The sequence below is a fragment of the Rhodnius prolixus genome, unplaced genomic scaffold (assembly GCF_049639745.1).
Source record: "Rhodnius prolixus isolate KJV_2025 unplaced genomic scaffold, Rpr scaffold_22, whole genome shotgun sequence".
Taxonomy (NCBI): domain Eukaryota; kingdom Metazoa; phylum Arthropoda; class Insecta; order Hemiptera; family Reduviidae; genus Rhodnius; species Rhodnius prolixus.
In genome coordinates, this window is record NW_027411617.1 from 315,347 (window position 1) to 329,679 (window position 14,333).

The 14,333-nt window shown below is 33.3% G+C and overlaps 1 protein-coding gene and 1 long non-coding RNA gene across 3 annotated transcripts in view; one reads left to right on the plus strand and one right to left on the minus strand.

Annotated features, from left to right (window-relative positions):
- LOC141457534 (uncharacterized) overlaps nucleotides 1–10,686 on the minus strand; it is an 85,394-nt gene extending 74,708 nt beyond the window's left edge. The window contains exons 1-3 of one of the 2 annotated variants that reach the window (XM_074134672.1): nucleotides 10,547–10,686; nucleotides 8,508–8,543; nucleotides 6,399–6,515 (exon numbers count right to left, since the gene is read on the minus strand). The gene's annotated coding sequence lies outside the window, so the exon portion shown is untranslated. The remainder of the gene's footprint in view (nucleotides 1–6,398; nucleotides 6,516–8,507; nucleotides 8,544–10,546) is intronic. The other variant, XM_074134674.1, reaches the window with a different exon arrangement.
- LOC141457536 (uncharacterized) lies at nucleotides 8,139–8,844 on the plus strand. Its single transcript, XR_012460406.1, has 2 exons — nucleotides 8,139–8,551; nucleotides 8,644–8,844. It is a non-coding gene; the product is annotated as an uncharacterized lncRNA (long non-coding RNA).
- Nucleotides 10,687–14,333: the final 3,647 nt, after the last annotated feature.

Here is a 14,333-nt window from a genome sequence, read left to right on the forward strand (position 1 = left end):
TGACCCAAAAAATTTTCAACCCTTTATATCTTCTACATTTATAGATCTGTGCTCAAAATAACTATAGTTTATAATTGAGAAAAACAAAGTGTACAAGAGAACAAAATTCCATATCAATACGTGGTTCACAGTGGAAGATATAGAACGGCCATAATTGTACAGAATTTCATGACCCAAAAAATTTTCAACCCTTTATATCTTCTACCTTTTTAGATCTGTGCATAAAATGACTATAGTTTATAATTGAGAAAAACAAAGTGTACAAGAGGACAAAATTTCATACGAATACGTGGTTCACAGTGGGAGTATAGAACGGTCATAATTTTACAGAATTTCATGACCCAAAAAATTTTCAACCCTTTATATCTTCTACATTTATAGATCTGTGCACAAAATAACTATAGTTTATAATTGGGAAAAACAAAGTGTACAAGAGAACAAAATTCCATATCAATACGTGGTTCACAGTGGAAGATATAGAACGGCCATAATTGTACAGAATTTCATGACCCAAAAAATTTTCAACCCTTTATATCTTCTACCTTTTTAGATCAATGCACAAAATAACTATAGTTTATAATTGAGAAAAACAAAGTGTACAAGAGAACAAAATTTCATACGAATACGTGGTTCACGGTGAAAGATATAGAACGGCCATAATTTTACAGAATTTCATGACCCAAAAAATTTTCAACCCTTTATATCTCTACCTTTTTAGATCTGTGCACAAATTGACTATAGTTTATAATTGAGAAAAACAAAGTGTACAAGAGAACAAAATTCCATATCAATACGTGGTTCACAGTGGGAGATATAGAACGGCCACAGTTTTACAAAATTTCATGACCCAAAAAATTTTTAACCCTTTATATCTTCTATATTTATAGATCTGTGCACAAAATAACTATAGTTTATAATTGGGAAAAACAAAGTGTACAAGAGAAGAAAATTCCATATCAATACGTTGTTCACAGTGGGAGATACAGAACGGCCACAGTTTTACAAAATTTCATGACCCAAAAAATTTTCAACCCTTTATATCTTCTACATTTATAGATCTGTGCACAAAATAACTATAGTTTATAATTGAGAAAAACAAAGTGTACAAGAGAACAAAATTCCATATCAATACGTGGTTCACAGTGGAAGATATAGAACGGCCATAATTTTACAGAATTTCATGACCCATAAAATTTTCAACCCTTTATATCAGTGGTTCTTAACCTTTTCATAGACGCGGAAAACAATTATATGTATATATTTTCCTCGCGGAACAACAACATTAAATAATTTGAAATTTGTTATTTAGCAAGAACTTAAAATTAAATTCAAATTAAAAAAAAAGGAACAATTTTTTGTTTTCGTATCTTTCCTAAGTTTCTAAATTTCAATACATTTAAAATTGAAATTTCGCGGAACACTTGGACCATATTCGCGGAACACCAGTGGTAAGAACCACTGCCCTAGACGTTTATAGGACCACCTTACATTCACATTTAACCATGTTTACCACTCACTAGACTTAGATAGGACCACCTTGCACTAACATTTAACCATGTTGGCGTCTCACTAGACTTATATAGGGCTACCTTACAAGCACATTTAACCATGTTTACCACTCACTAGACTTATATACGGTCTACCGGAAAGTTCTGTCCGTTTTTGGAATAAAACAAAATCCAAATTTTTCTTACCAATAAACTTTATAAATAAACTTTATTAAATAATATAATTGCCATTTTTATTAATGATATCTCACCAGCGTGGGCGCAATTTATGTATTTCATTTTTGAAAAATGTATTATTTTTTGATGCGAGAAATTGAACCAGTACTTGTTTGATATCTACTTCATTTTTAAATGTTTCGCCCTTCAACAAATTTTGTAAGGACAAAAACAAGTGATAGTCGGAGGGTGCTAAGTTCGGGGAATATGGTGGATGCGACAGAATTTTCCAGCCTTGTTCTGCAATTTTTAGACGAGTCTTTAAAGCAGCCTTTGGCATGGCATTATCATGATGCAGTATGATGTTCTTCCTATTGAACATCGCCGGCCTTTTTTCTTGGACTGCTGTCTTTATATTATGCATTTGCTAACAATACTTCTCCGAATTTAGCTTTTCGTTCGGTTTTAAAAGCTCATAATGTGTAGGTCCTCGAATGTCCCACTATATACACAACATTCTCTTATTCAGAGTAAAATTAGGTTTACAGGTGGAAGGGCTAGGTTTTCCGGGTTCACAATATGTCCTTTTCCTTACGATGTTTTCGTAGGTAATCTACTTTTCATCCCCAGTTATCATCCGGTTCAAGAAGAGCTCGATTTTGACCTCGAACTACGGATTTAACCCCAATAGACTATTTTCAGAGGGGATATCTAAAAAATAAAGTGTACAGTAACCTTAATCCCTTGGCTTCAATCGAAGATCTGGAATATCGAATAGCTCTAGCCTGCCTAGATCTGGTTTGTTTCATTTGAAAAAAAACTTAGATACTGTATCTGGGTAAATTGGGGTTTAAATAATGGGTCAATTACTGAAAAAAACTAGATTTGATTAAATACGTGTTTTCTATTTTTTTGAAATTTACCGCCGTTTAAAAAAAAAAGTGGGTGGAACACATAACTCTGGTCACCCTGTTCATAAGTCTATTGAGTCGCTAACTAGGTTAAATGTGAGTGTAAGGTAGTCCTATCTAAGTATAGTGAGTGGTAAACATGGTTAAATGTGAGTGTAAGGTGGTCCTATCTAAGTCTAGTGAGTCGCCAACATGGTTAAATGTGAGTGTAAGGTGGTCCTATCTAAGTATAGTGAGTGGTAAACATGGTTAAATGTGAGTGTAAGGTGGTCCTATCTAAGTCTAGTGAGTCGCCAACATGGTTAAATGTGAGTGTAAGGTGGTCCTATCTAAGTATAGTGAGTGGTAAACATGGTTAAATGTGAGTGTAAGGTGGTCCTATCTAAGTCTAGTGAGTCGCCAACATGGTTAAATGTGAGTGTAAGGTGGTCCTATGTAAGTCTTGAGAGTCACCAACATGGTATAGATGAGACACCAGACTGGTAGAATGAAGGTGCCAAGTTTGGGAAAGGTGATAATATTGATAGAGAAGAGGCACCAGCTAGGCGGAATAAAGATGCATTGGTCCGATTCTGGTTTAACCATTGGCAATGTTTGGTTTTAAAAATTTAATCTCTATTTTGATTAAATTAAAAAATTTAATCGTCCAAAGTGATTAAAACTAAATTTGGAATTTAATTCAATCAATTAAAATTCTGATTATTTAATTTTAATTTTAATCTTAATTTTTAGTTATGATTAAAAATTTTAATTGATTAAATTCCGATTAAATTAAAAGTGAATTTAATTTTAATCAACTAATTTTGGCCGATTAAATTTTTTAATTTTAATCATGATTAAAATTAAATTTCGGTTTAATTCAATTGTTTTTTAATTGATTAAATTTTTGCCCAACTCTGGTTGGAGGTTGAACCTTTGACAATCTCCAACCAACAGAATGACAGGCGCCAGATGCCAGCTAGCCAAATCTTTCACAAAGTGGACCTATGTACAGCTAAAACATTTTCTCTACAACCTTTTTTGTAAGCTCTATGTGTTTACCCAAATATTTAACAGCATGAACATTTGTTATTGTAGAAATTATAAATATTCTGTGCATAAAATAAATTATGCAAAAGCAAAGTTGAAAACCAAGGAAACTTGTTTGATTATTTTCCAAGTAAAAAATAAATTTTTGAATTGTAACTCCACCTGCTCTGCGATGCTGATCTTCATTTTCAGAATGCGCTTTTTTTGCCATGCTTAACATTCTCCGCTTTACCAGAGTGTATCCTTCTCATTTAGAATCAAGTAACACAGTGACGAACACTCCTTTAAAGTAAGCATGCCGGCACAATAAAAAATTCTTGGATTATTTAGGAAGATAATTCCGCTTCCTGAGGTTCGGGTCTTCTGAGTCTTCAAATTTTTCCCATAATATTTTCATAAAAAAAACAAACGCTTATTCTATTCATTCATAAATATCACTGCCATGTATGCTGATTAAATCGCCTGCTCAATTAGAGCAGCTACAGTTCGTGAGAGAATGTAGATTAAATTAAAGACTATGCGTGTTTAATGAGATCTAGTTATTGCAAGAATTGTAGAGTTAAAACTTTGTGAGAGCGTAAAATACATGATTGCAAATACAATGACGTCAACCTTCAGGAGACGCCACTGACAACTCTGCCAGAACTGGAAAACCACCGGCATTGATATCAAATGATTTTTCTTCAATGCCAACAACCAACAAAACAAAATTTTAAATAAGTAAATATGAATAAAAAAGTCAACAATAGGATATTGCAAGCTTAGTCAAGTGTATTACTGCTTATTTAAGATCAGAATTTGTAAGTTTGCAAAAGCCGATATTCTCCATATTATTATTATTATCATTATATTGCTGAGAGTTGCCGCGTGCTAATTGACAGTTATTCTGCCTCTAACAACAAACCGGTTGAGGGCACTCACTCTATCAACATCTGAGAAAATTATAGTGATTTTCAGGTCATACCTGAACTTTTCTTCTTCTTACAGCGCGCTCTTTCTTCCAAAGTCAAGATGCTAAGTCTAATGCAAGTTAACCTTTTAGTAAAAAAGCTTGAAATTTTTCAGAGAGAAAACTTACGCACTAGTTTTGCAAATGATATTATTTATAATACTTGAATAGCTTAAAGAAAATGTTGTACTCTTTAAAGAGATTTTTAGAAAGAAAGCTGCAAATAAATGGCTGCAATAGAATTTGTCTTTACTATTCCTGTATTTTGAAAGTTTTAAATACAAAAAACACATCACTATCAACAAAATTTATAAGAAATAATAATTTGTCACTATATTCAGACACTAGGAAATTTAAGTTATTGTGAATATTTCTTAAACCAATCTAAATTTACGCAGAAATCACAACAGGTGTGGTAGAGGGGAAGTTACACTTGCAAAGGCCAAGCTACTAACCACCCAATCAGTTCCTGCATATTGCTTTACTCTCAATAGAAGTATTAATAGCTTAATAAATTTAATAACCATGGAATTGACATTGTGCAGCTACCGTATACTAGGTATCTCAGTGTACTTTATACCAACTTGTCTTTATTTATAGGTCATAAAGTCGAGCGAGTTTTCTTTTCTCTCTTTTGTATGTTGTGCGAACAATTAATACTTTCAAAAATGTTAACCAAGTTAAGGGTTAGATAAGCTGACAAAAATCGACGTCCATAAGTTACTTCTCTTCTGAAAATAAACTTTCTGAAAAATCATCAAATAAAAGAGATAAGACTGCACAAATAACTTTTAAGGTACTTAAAAGATTTAAGAAAATCAACAAGAGGAAACTGCAAAAACGAAACAAAAAGTTACGTAAGAAATAATATTACAAGGTAAAAATTAATCAAGCATCGATAAATCTGTCAATAATAGAGAACTTTGTTGCTTTAAATTGAAAAGAATAAAAGAGCAGTCAACTCAGAAGTGTTGTTTAAAAAAGTTTCAAAAATTTGTTAAACAGATTTTTATTTCGTATTACAAACTTAATTAACCCACAGCGATAATTCCGATCCTATTGCGATCCCATTCCGATATGCAATACATTTAACAACTGTCCCTCCTTGCAGCAAATCATTACTGAATATCCCTCTTATGAACATAGTAGGCAGAAGAGCAAAATTTCCAACAATGCTGCATTAGCCTTTAAAAATGATACAGCCCAAACAAACTGGGTGATTCAGTTTTTAAAAGAAATAAATTCAACATATATAACACTGAAAATAAGTAGAATATGGTACATTGTACACATTCTTTGGTTTTTGAAGACTTTTGACATTGTAGAAACATTATAGTCTGAGCAGGGATTGACATCTCGACACTTAAGTGAAGTGATGAAGAAAGAAAGAAGGTAAGGCTCGATTAAGAGCATAATGACCGAAAGGTTCCTAGTTAAAAAATAAATTAATTAATTAATAATAATAATTAACTATTTTTACCTAAAAATAAAAATTTCTAAACAGTCAAGTATTTAAAGAATGCTTAAGATTTCAATTTCTTTTCACAACGTTGAGCAATCACACAATCAATACTACATATTGAGATGAATATATCATCTGCTATGGAGCTCAAGGAACAAAAAACACAGCTGATATCTTGCAAACTTGAAAGTAATCCGCAAGTAGACTCGTTGTTCCTTTTTGTGCGGAAATAAGGTTTCATTAGCGGCAATCTTTTGTAATAACTCTTTATGGCCAACTTCTACACCTAATTCAATGAACCAAGTTAATCTATCCTGCTCATTTTAAAGACAAATGCTTTATCTAAACAACAATAATAATATAAAAAAATGAAAAAGACTTACTCATATGCTGGCGTGATGGAGATATCATATGTTGGTGGAGATTTGCTCACATTATCTCTGGCCAATACGTGACAGAACCAATGTGGATGCAACAACTACCCAATGAATAGCTGATTTCTGGAAGTTACAAGAGGTTATCAGCAAATAAAACTTAAAGTGCGTATGGTTTTGAGAAGTAAAGACTGGTGACGCAGGAAGTGCCCGGCTGAATGTAAAGAGCTGCTCCCAGAGTGGTCGGGGGATGCTGCCCGCGCACTCGTTCGATATCTTGCCGCCTCTCTCGGCTCTGCTCGCCGCCTCCCGCACTGTTCCCGCCATAACTTCTCTAATTAATATTACACTTTTTTTAATGCCACAAACTCTCGCTCGTTTTCTTCCATTGCATTTTGCCACCACTAAATTACGTTTTTGAAAATGTTCATCTACTTCATTAATAAATTTACATTTATGTAAATACAACTCCATAATAATTTCATAGAGATCTCAGAGACTTAGATTACAATCTGCTTTAAAGGAATAAATATTAATTAAAAACAAGCACTTCATTGATTTCAAATGTCTCTTGCTGAATATTCAACATTCAACGATTAATCTGGAAAAAATGTTTTCTTAAACAGCAGGGTAAGTAGAGGGGACTGAGGCGAATATTGTTAAAATGCAGTTATGTAGGAAAGAGAACATAATTATAATTGTATCAGGTGGGTCGAACTTCCCCTCCAATAATTTTTTTTTAATAATAATTGCGTTTATTAATAGTAATCAATAAATATTTACAAATTCACTTTATATTAAAAACACACCTCATGGACAGTGTCCGTCTGCAGAGTTGTTTTAACAAAAAGAATACTCTGATATAACTTAAAAACAAATCTTCCTCTCTATTATTCTATATTAACGAGAATTGATGGTATCGCATTGCAGTATTTGCACATTTGCGTAAGATTTTTTTCTTCAATTTTGAACGATCCTCTTAATAACCCCTATCAATCAGATTTCTTTAGATTTGTTATAAAACACAACATGAGGCTTTTTTAAAAACTTTTTTCCCTGAAAATTTATTTCAGGAGGTTTAGAGAGGAGAGTTTACTTAAGACTTCTCTCTTAAGTGTTATTTCTGCGAAATGAGATGTTTTACCATCTACCAAGTATTAAAAGTGAAAATTAAATATGTTGCAGTATTTTAGAGAAACTCTCTTAACTGGAAAAAGTGAACCATTTTACTTTTTCTTAATGGTAAAAAAAGAATTGCGATTTCGAGGAATTTTCAATTAAGAAAATATTCATATTGAATTTTAAACAAATGGTTTTAAGAAATTGTGATTTGCGAAAAAAACTTACAGGACGCTGAATCTGTAGATTGAAATCTATTTAAAAAATCAATTGAAATTGGACTCCTCCTGGAAAGGTAACGGTTTTTTTTTTTATCAAAAGTACCTCTTCCCTGAATCGATTTTTAATTCTTATAAAAAAATTCTCCGCAAAGAATTTTCTTTCTTGTTGTTGTAGTTGTATGCTTTTATTGGAAATATTTCCTTGTAAAAACTGATTTAGGATTCTCATTAAAACAGTAGGCTGAATGTATCCTTCAGAAGGATATATAAGAACTTACCGACCATGAACTTTAAAAAAGGAATTTTAAGAAGCAATTAAATGTTAAAAATTTCAGTAGAATAAGGAAGTACTACTCTAAAGAATAGATATTTCATTTAATGCATTTTTTTTTTTTTTTAACATCGATTCCAATATTTGATTTAAATTTGTATTTTTAAATGAAAAAATACAACACTGTAACTACATTTTTTAAACACTGCAATTTTTCGCTACAACTGGGTACCTCCTAACAAGCACATTTCTATATCTCTGCATTTTCTTTACCACAATTGGTTACCTTAATAATAAATGATTGGCTCAACGAAATAGCGACCATTTTTATCTGAAACTTAGACAATTCTTGAACCAACTATGCGATACTCTTTCGATGCCAGGAGTTATCTTTCCTATTAGTCTCCTGCTTTCAACTACACCTTTCTCAAAATATCCAGGAAATATCCATATTGAATTTTAAACAAGTGGTTTTAAGAAATTGTGATTTGCAAAAAATTAACTTACAGGACGCTGAAACTGTAGATTTCAATTGGACTCCTCCTGGAAAGGTAACGTTTTCAATCAATACATCAATCTTATAGGTCAGAAATAAATCCAGAATAGTGTTGGAAAGTAATGGACTTTATTTTAACAATTGCAGAGGAGTGAAACAAGGGGATCGCCTATACTGTTCAACAGTGTGCTTGATGAGGTGTTTAAGAAGTTAAAATGGAGTGATACCAACAAATATGGAATAGATGTCAATATGAAAAAGTTGAGTCATCTATGGTTTGCCATCGCCCTGGTGCTGTTTGCCAAAACTGCAAAAATTATGGAAAAAATGTTTGATGAAATGGATATACAATAGAAGGTCTATAGCAGGATTAAAAATTAATAAAAAGAAGGCAGTAATCATAACATACGGATTAAAGGAAGATGTAAAGTTGTCTGCCGAAACACTGAACTATGTAGTTAGCTCTATATTTTTGGGACAGTTAATAGGATTTGAAAATAAAAATGAAAAAGAAATAGAGAAAAGAATTGCGTTATCGTGGAGAAAATCTTGGACGCTGAAACATACAATGAAGAACTGCAATGTGCTAATGTAGAAAGAAGGAAAAATTTTGGACTGCTGTGTAATGCCGTGCTTAACATATGGGTGTCAAACATACACTTTAACTAAAAAGATAATAAGTTGATAGTGACACAAAGAGCAATGGAAAGAAGTATAGAAGGTGTGAAAAGAAAAGATAGAATCAGAAGCTCAATAATTAGGCAAGAAGCGGCAGTTAAGGACAAACAGAAGACTGTGTAGACACTGAAATGGTAGTGGGCTGGCCACATGCGATTTAACGATGGAAGATGGTCAAGACACGAAACATAATGAATGCTCTTTTATGGCAGCAGGAAGAAAGGAAGACAAAAAATGAGATGGCAGGATGACATAGTAAAGGTAGCCGGACTCAAGGGGTACAAAAGTACACTCTATAGAGACGAATGGACCGAGATGGGAGAGGCCTATGCTCAATGATTGGGCCTGGTTTAAAAATGAAGAGGAAGAATTATATTTTGTTATGTAAAAAAGTATTTTTTGTTTTTGATTAAATATTCAGTTTTGTTAATAAATAAAAAAAAAATATGTTAAATTGGATAAATAAATTAATAAGTAAATGTATAATTAACCAATAAAGGCTTATGATTATTTTACATTTATCAGGAGGCACGTTTCTCAGTCAAAGGGCAGGTACGCTTCCTGGCTGCGTTATTGAATTGTAATCGTACATAGAGAGCAGCTAAAAATTTCAATGAATAATTTGTTTTTAATCCTTTCTGTTCAGTTGACGGATGGTTCAGCGTTGGTTGATCCTAATTCATTGTTTTTAAATCAACGTTTGCGCTGAAAATTTTGTTTAGATTAAACGATTGTCTTGTTTCCATGATAATTGCACAGGTGCGCTGCAATTTATTTACTCAAAATTACCAAAGAAAATTCTTGCACGAATGGTATTTATTTGGATTAAACTACAAACACTCAAATCATTGAAGTAGAAAAATTACAAGATTCTTTTTTGACAAATCGATTCTTTTTAAAAAAGAGTATTTATTTCTTGCGTTTTTTTTTTAATTGAAATTGTTTGCAATCATTATTATTATAAATTGTAGCTGATAAGGAATCTCACTGGTATCAGCTAGTTAGTGGAAATACTGGAAGCTGTACTATTCCCCGGATATTTACCTGATTGGTTGAAATCGCGATGTTCATTTACCGTCGAGTTTGTTAATTATCGAAATCAATCCACTTTCATTGCCAGTATAATTCAACCAAATCAATCTGCGAAACTTGATGGAATGCATGCTGATATGACTCGCCACAACTGCATATTTGTATGACTGGAAAATGTGGTTCTGGTGCAAGGATCCTCTCACTGTAGTAGCTGCTGGTAGAATTGCTGAATAAAGCTAGAGGTCTCCTGAAACCTACTGGCCTACCTGACCTGGCCAATGTCACCCTTTTTCAAACTTTTAGAACTATTCTAAGCTTTATAGAAACAGAACTTTCTTACCGCTCCTCATCAATTATCTGGGACGTTCTTTGTGACGGTGATGCCTCTCTTAGAAAAGCTCAAATCCCCCCCCCCCCATAATTTTCAAAATTTGAATCAGATAAGTATTTTCATGAGCCAGCACAAGTTCAAACTAAAAATAAGAAGGGAACGTTGAAAACATTGCAAACAATATATAAATTTACATATATTGGCTTGTCTTGAGATTTAGATCACGACTTATTTTTCTTCCGCTGACATCTACTAAAAGTCACATTAAATACTTGCTTTCAAAAAGGGTACAATAGAAAATAATAACTTTACAATGCAAAACATTGTAAATGCTGCTTTAATGATGAGAAGTTAAAATATATCTATTGGATGAGAGACGCATATCGACCTTCTAATTCATTTCCTTTCATCTTACGGATGCTTTACTATAATTTGATTAATGACTTCGGTTCTTTTGCTCGTATCAGGTCGGAATGTTTTCTTGAGGTCGCCGTCTACTTTGATAGTGTATCGTAGTTGTTAATTGTAAGAAATGCTTTTGAAGATTGTCCTCTCATCTGATTAAATTTCGGGGTGGCAGATAGTCAATGTGCCTGCAACCCTATTTTAAGCAAAAGTCGGGCTAAACCTTATCTCATTGTAATCCAAAAGAATGTCATTTTGGATTGAATTGGTCTTTATTTGCATGAATTAATGCTTTCAGAGTTTGTTTTCAGCACTCAAACCTTTCAGCTTAATCAAAATCTAAAAATTAAAAAATTCTTTGGCTCTTTTCATTCTGTTCAAATTCTGCAATAAAAAATCTTGCCTGCCCAACGATTCTCGAGAGTCCATCACGTCGATTAAAACGCTGTAGGCCTCTTGTCCATCTCCAATCTAGTAGGCAGCTTCTCTCCACCAGCTGACCTAGAAGACTATATTTTTTTCTTTAGATTGTAAATAGTAATTAAATTAATAAAAAATAAAATAAAATAAAGTTCTAACACTTATCTCTGTTGACAAAAATCAAGCAAACAAAACAAATGGAGATATTACGCATTTTCTAAATTGGAACTGAAACCACCAAGCAGTTCAATTTATTAGAAGAAATAAAAAACCAAATCGATTCTTCATTTAGGTCAGAATTGTGTAAAATAATTTAAAGATAAAAAATAATAATAAGCCAGAATAGTTTAATTACCCGATTTTATAAAAATTGGACGTTATCTACATTAATTAAAGTTGTTAAAGAAATCTTCAAATATTTCAAAATATATCACTCCAACATCGAGAAAACACATACTAAAAACCACTCTTCCAGTCAATAGGTCATCCACCGAAAGGCACATCAACCTTTCAAGAACAGCTTTTACTAGCTCAAGCCCTCGTAAATACTAGATGCAAGAAAGAAATCCAAATGGCCCTAAGATAAAAATATTTCTGAATCTGACGTTTCATGATGCTGATGGTGCTCCATTAACCAGATTTATAAATGTTCTTTTGCTTCAAGAAATCACTCTTCTTATCCCACAACTAAAACATTAGTTTCAAACAAGAATCTAAGCTCCTTTCCTCTTTCAATGGAGTAGTCAGTCAGTATCCATCTTATAGCTTTCGTCGAGTAAACTGGATTGATATCACGAACTTCCACATTTTCGGACATTTATTGTTAACGAAACAAACCTCGTCTCTACAAACAGACTTAAAATACTAACACTTACGAACTGGCAGACAAACTTGTGTAGTTTCAGATTGATTCGCGCTCTGCAAGGAGATTCCGGATTCGTATACGATGATGGAAGTGCTTGTAACGAGAGAACACTGATTGGAGGCCGGCAGTTCACTGAAAATGTCTGTGGGTATCAATAATCTCAGATAAAAAAAACTATTGCAGAACTGTTTTCTCACTCTATCAATTCAGTATTTCGTCTTGTGAGAATATAATCACGAAAGACACGCAAATAACCATTGTTTAAAGTAAATAACATTTTTATTATTTTGCTTTGTAATAACTTCAATTTTAAATTTATCTTTTATTTTTTAAAAATCTTTTATTGGAATAAACCACTCCAACGGTTGTTGCAACAAGCAAATATGGTAAAAAAAATAATGAGTATAGGGATTCCATGTCAACCGTTTGTCTAGGTGCAGTGCAAGGTAGCGTACTTTGTCCACAGTTGGTATAGATTGTTCTGTTCATTAATTGTTACTTTTTTCCTGTTACTTTCTTATCCTGGACAGGTAAAAAGTCCAGGATAAGAAAGTAACAGGAAAAAAGTAACAATTAATGAACAGAACAATCTAAGCCCTAATTCATCGCCTCATTGGCAGCTAAGTAGTGACTGGTTTCACATCACCTTCCGGATTTTTGTTTTAATTAGGTCGTCCTTTTTGTCTTAATTATGGCCTTTTTTATGTACGCTTTTTTTTTTTGTGTAAATTATTATTATGGTGATATATTATTGCAGCCCCATAATTTCTGTTTTTGGAGTTGCAAGTCGTTGCTGTTGTTCCTTACAACCTGTAATATAACGTGAGAAGTATCGATCAAAAGCTGTCAGACGGAAATGCCACTTTGCTAAGAGGAACTTTGACTTTTTAGGATTTACTAAAAAATGTTTCATCGATTATCTTTAAAATTCGAACCTCACTGCGTTTGTGTAAATAACATTTTTGAATCATTTCCTAGCATAATTCTTCTTAAGGCAGTTCTGGAGGATTTGTAATTATTAACTCCCTAAAAAGTAACGTAACTTTGTAACCGAAAAATGGTAATAGATGGCAGGAGCTGCCGCATTATTACAAATTTGGAGTGACCGTTGGACTGTCAGAGTAATTTACTGTTTACCGCTAATAACATTTTAAAAAACAAATTCATTCCTTCTCGTACGCTCGGCCTGGCCAGTGCCTCAAATAACGTTACTACCTTGTATTTTCTAATTATTATTTTGTATATGAGTTTTCTCTTATTTTTATATTTAGCGTAATTATTTTTTGTACACTTTTCATTCTCCATTTCTTTAGTTTAGATCACAAAATTTCTCTGTTAATGTTCTTTTCCTTAAAGAAAGTTATCTTTTTTGTTCAATTATAGCACACGAGAGAATTTTATCTGGCTACCCGTCCCCCGTGTGATTGACTACCGGACCTTCCTACTCTTAGGATTGAGCTATCCCGCCAGAGGCACCCTTAAGAGTATATTTTTATTTGGGGCTGGTTAGAACGTCGTTTCGGATAGCTTCGTCTATCTAGCGCCCGTAAAGATACCGTCCCTGAGAGGAACCGAAAGGGATCACTCCTTCTCCCCTAGCAGGTCACAACTTAAAAGTAATGTGCCGATTTCTTCGTAAATTGCGCTAAGAAAAAAACGTACGATTTTTTTCACCGATGTAGTGTAAATAGTGACGCCAATATATTCAAGTCAATTGTTTCATTAATTTGATCTAACCACTTTCTGTTTAAATCCTATAACCGTTTGTGGCATTTAATAAATACAGTGCGATAACCTAAAGATGTTTGTATGATTACCTTTTATTTTTTGGTGTCCATCAGAGATGCTTTGCTTAATTCTGGCGCTGCAGCTGCGGCAGTAAATTGGATACGCCATATGGCGTTCGGTAGGATATTGTCTGTCGAGTGCCTTGGTGTGGTCCGAGAACGTAGGTTGTTCAGAGAATGTCCTCAAGTTAGGATTTTATTCCCCTTTTTACGGAATCTTGTGATGGATGGCCTTCTCAACGGTCTCGCGGGTCGTTCCGGGGTATGCTCAGGCGTATGCTGATGATCTGATGGTACTTCATGCAGGGAAAGATCTAGG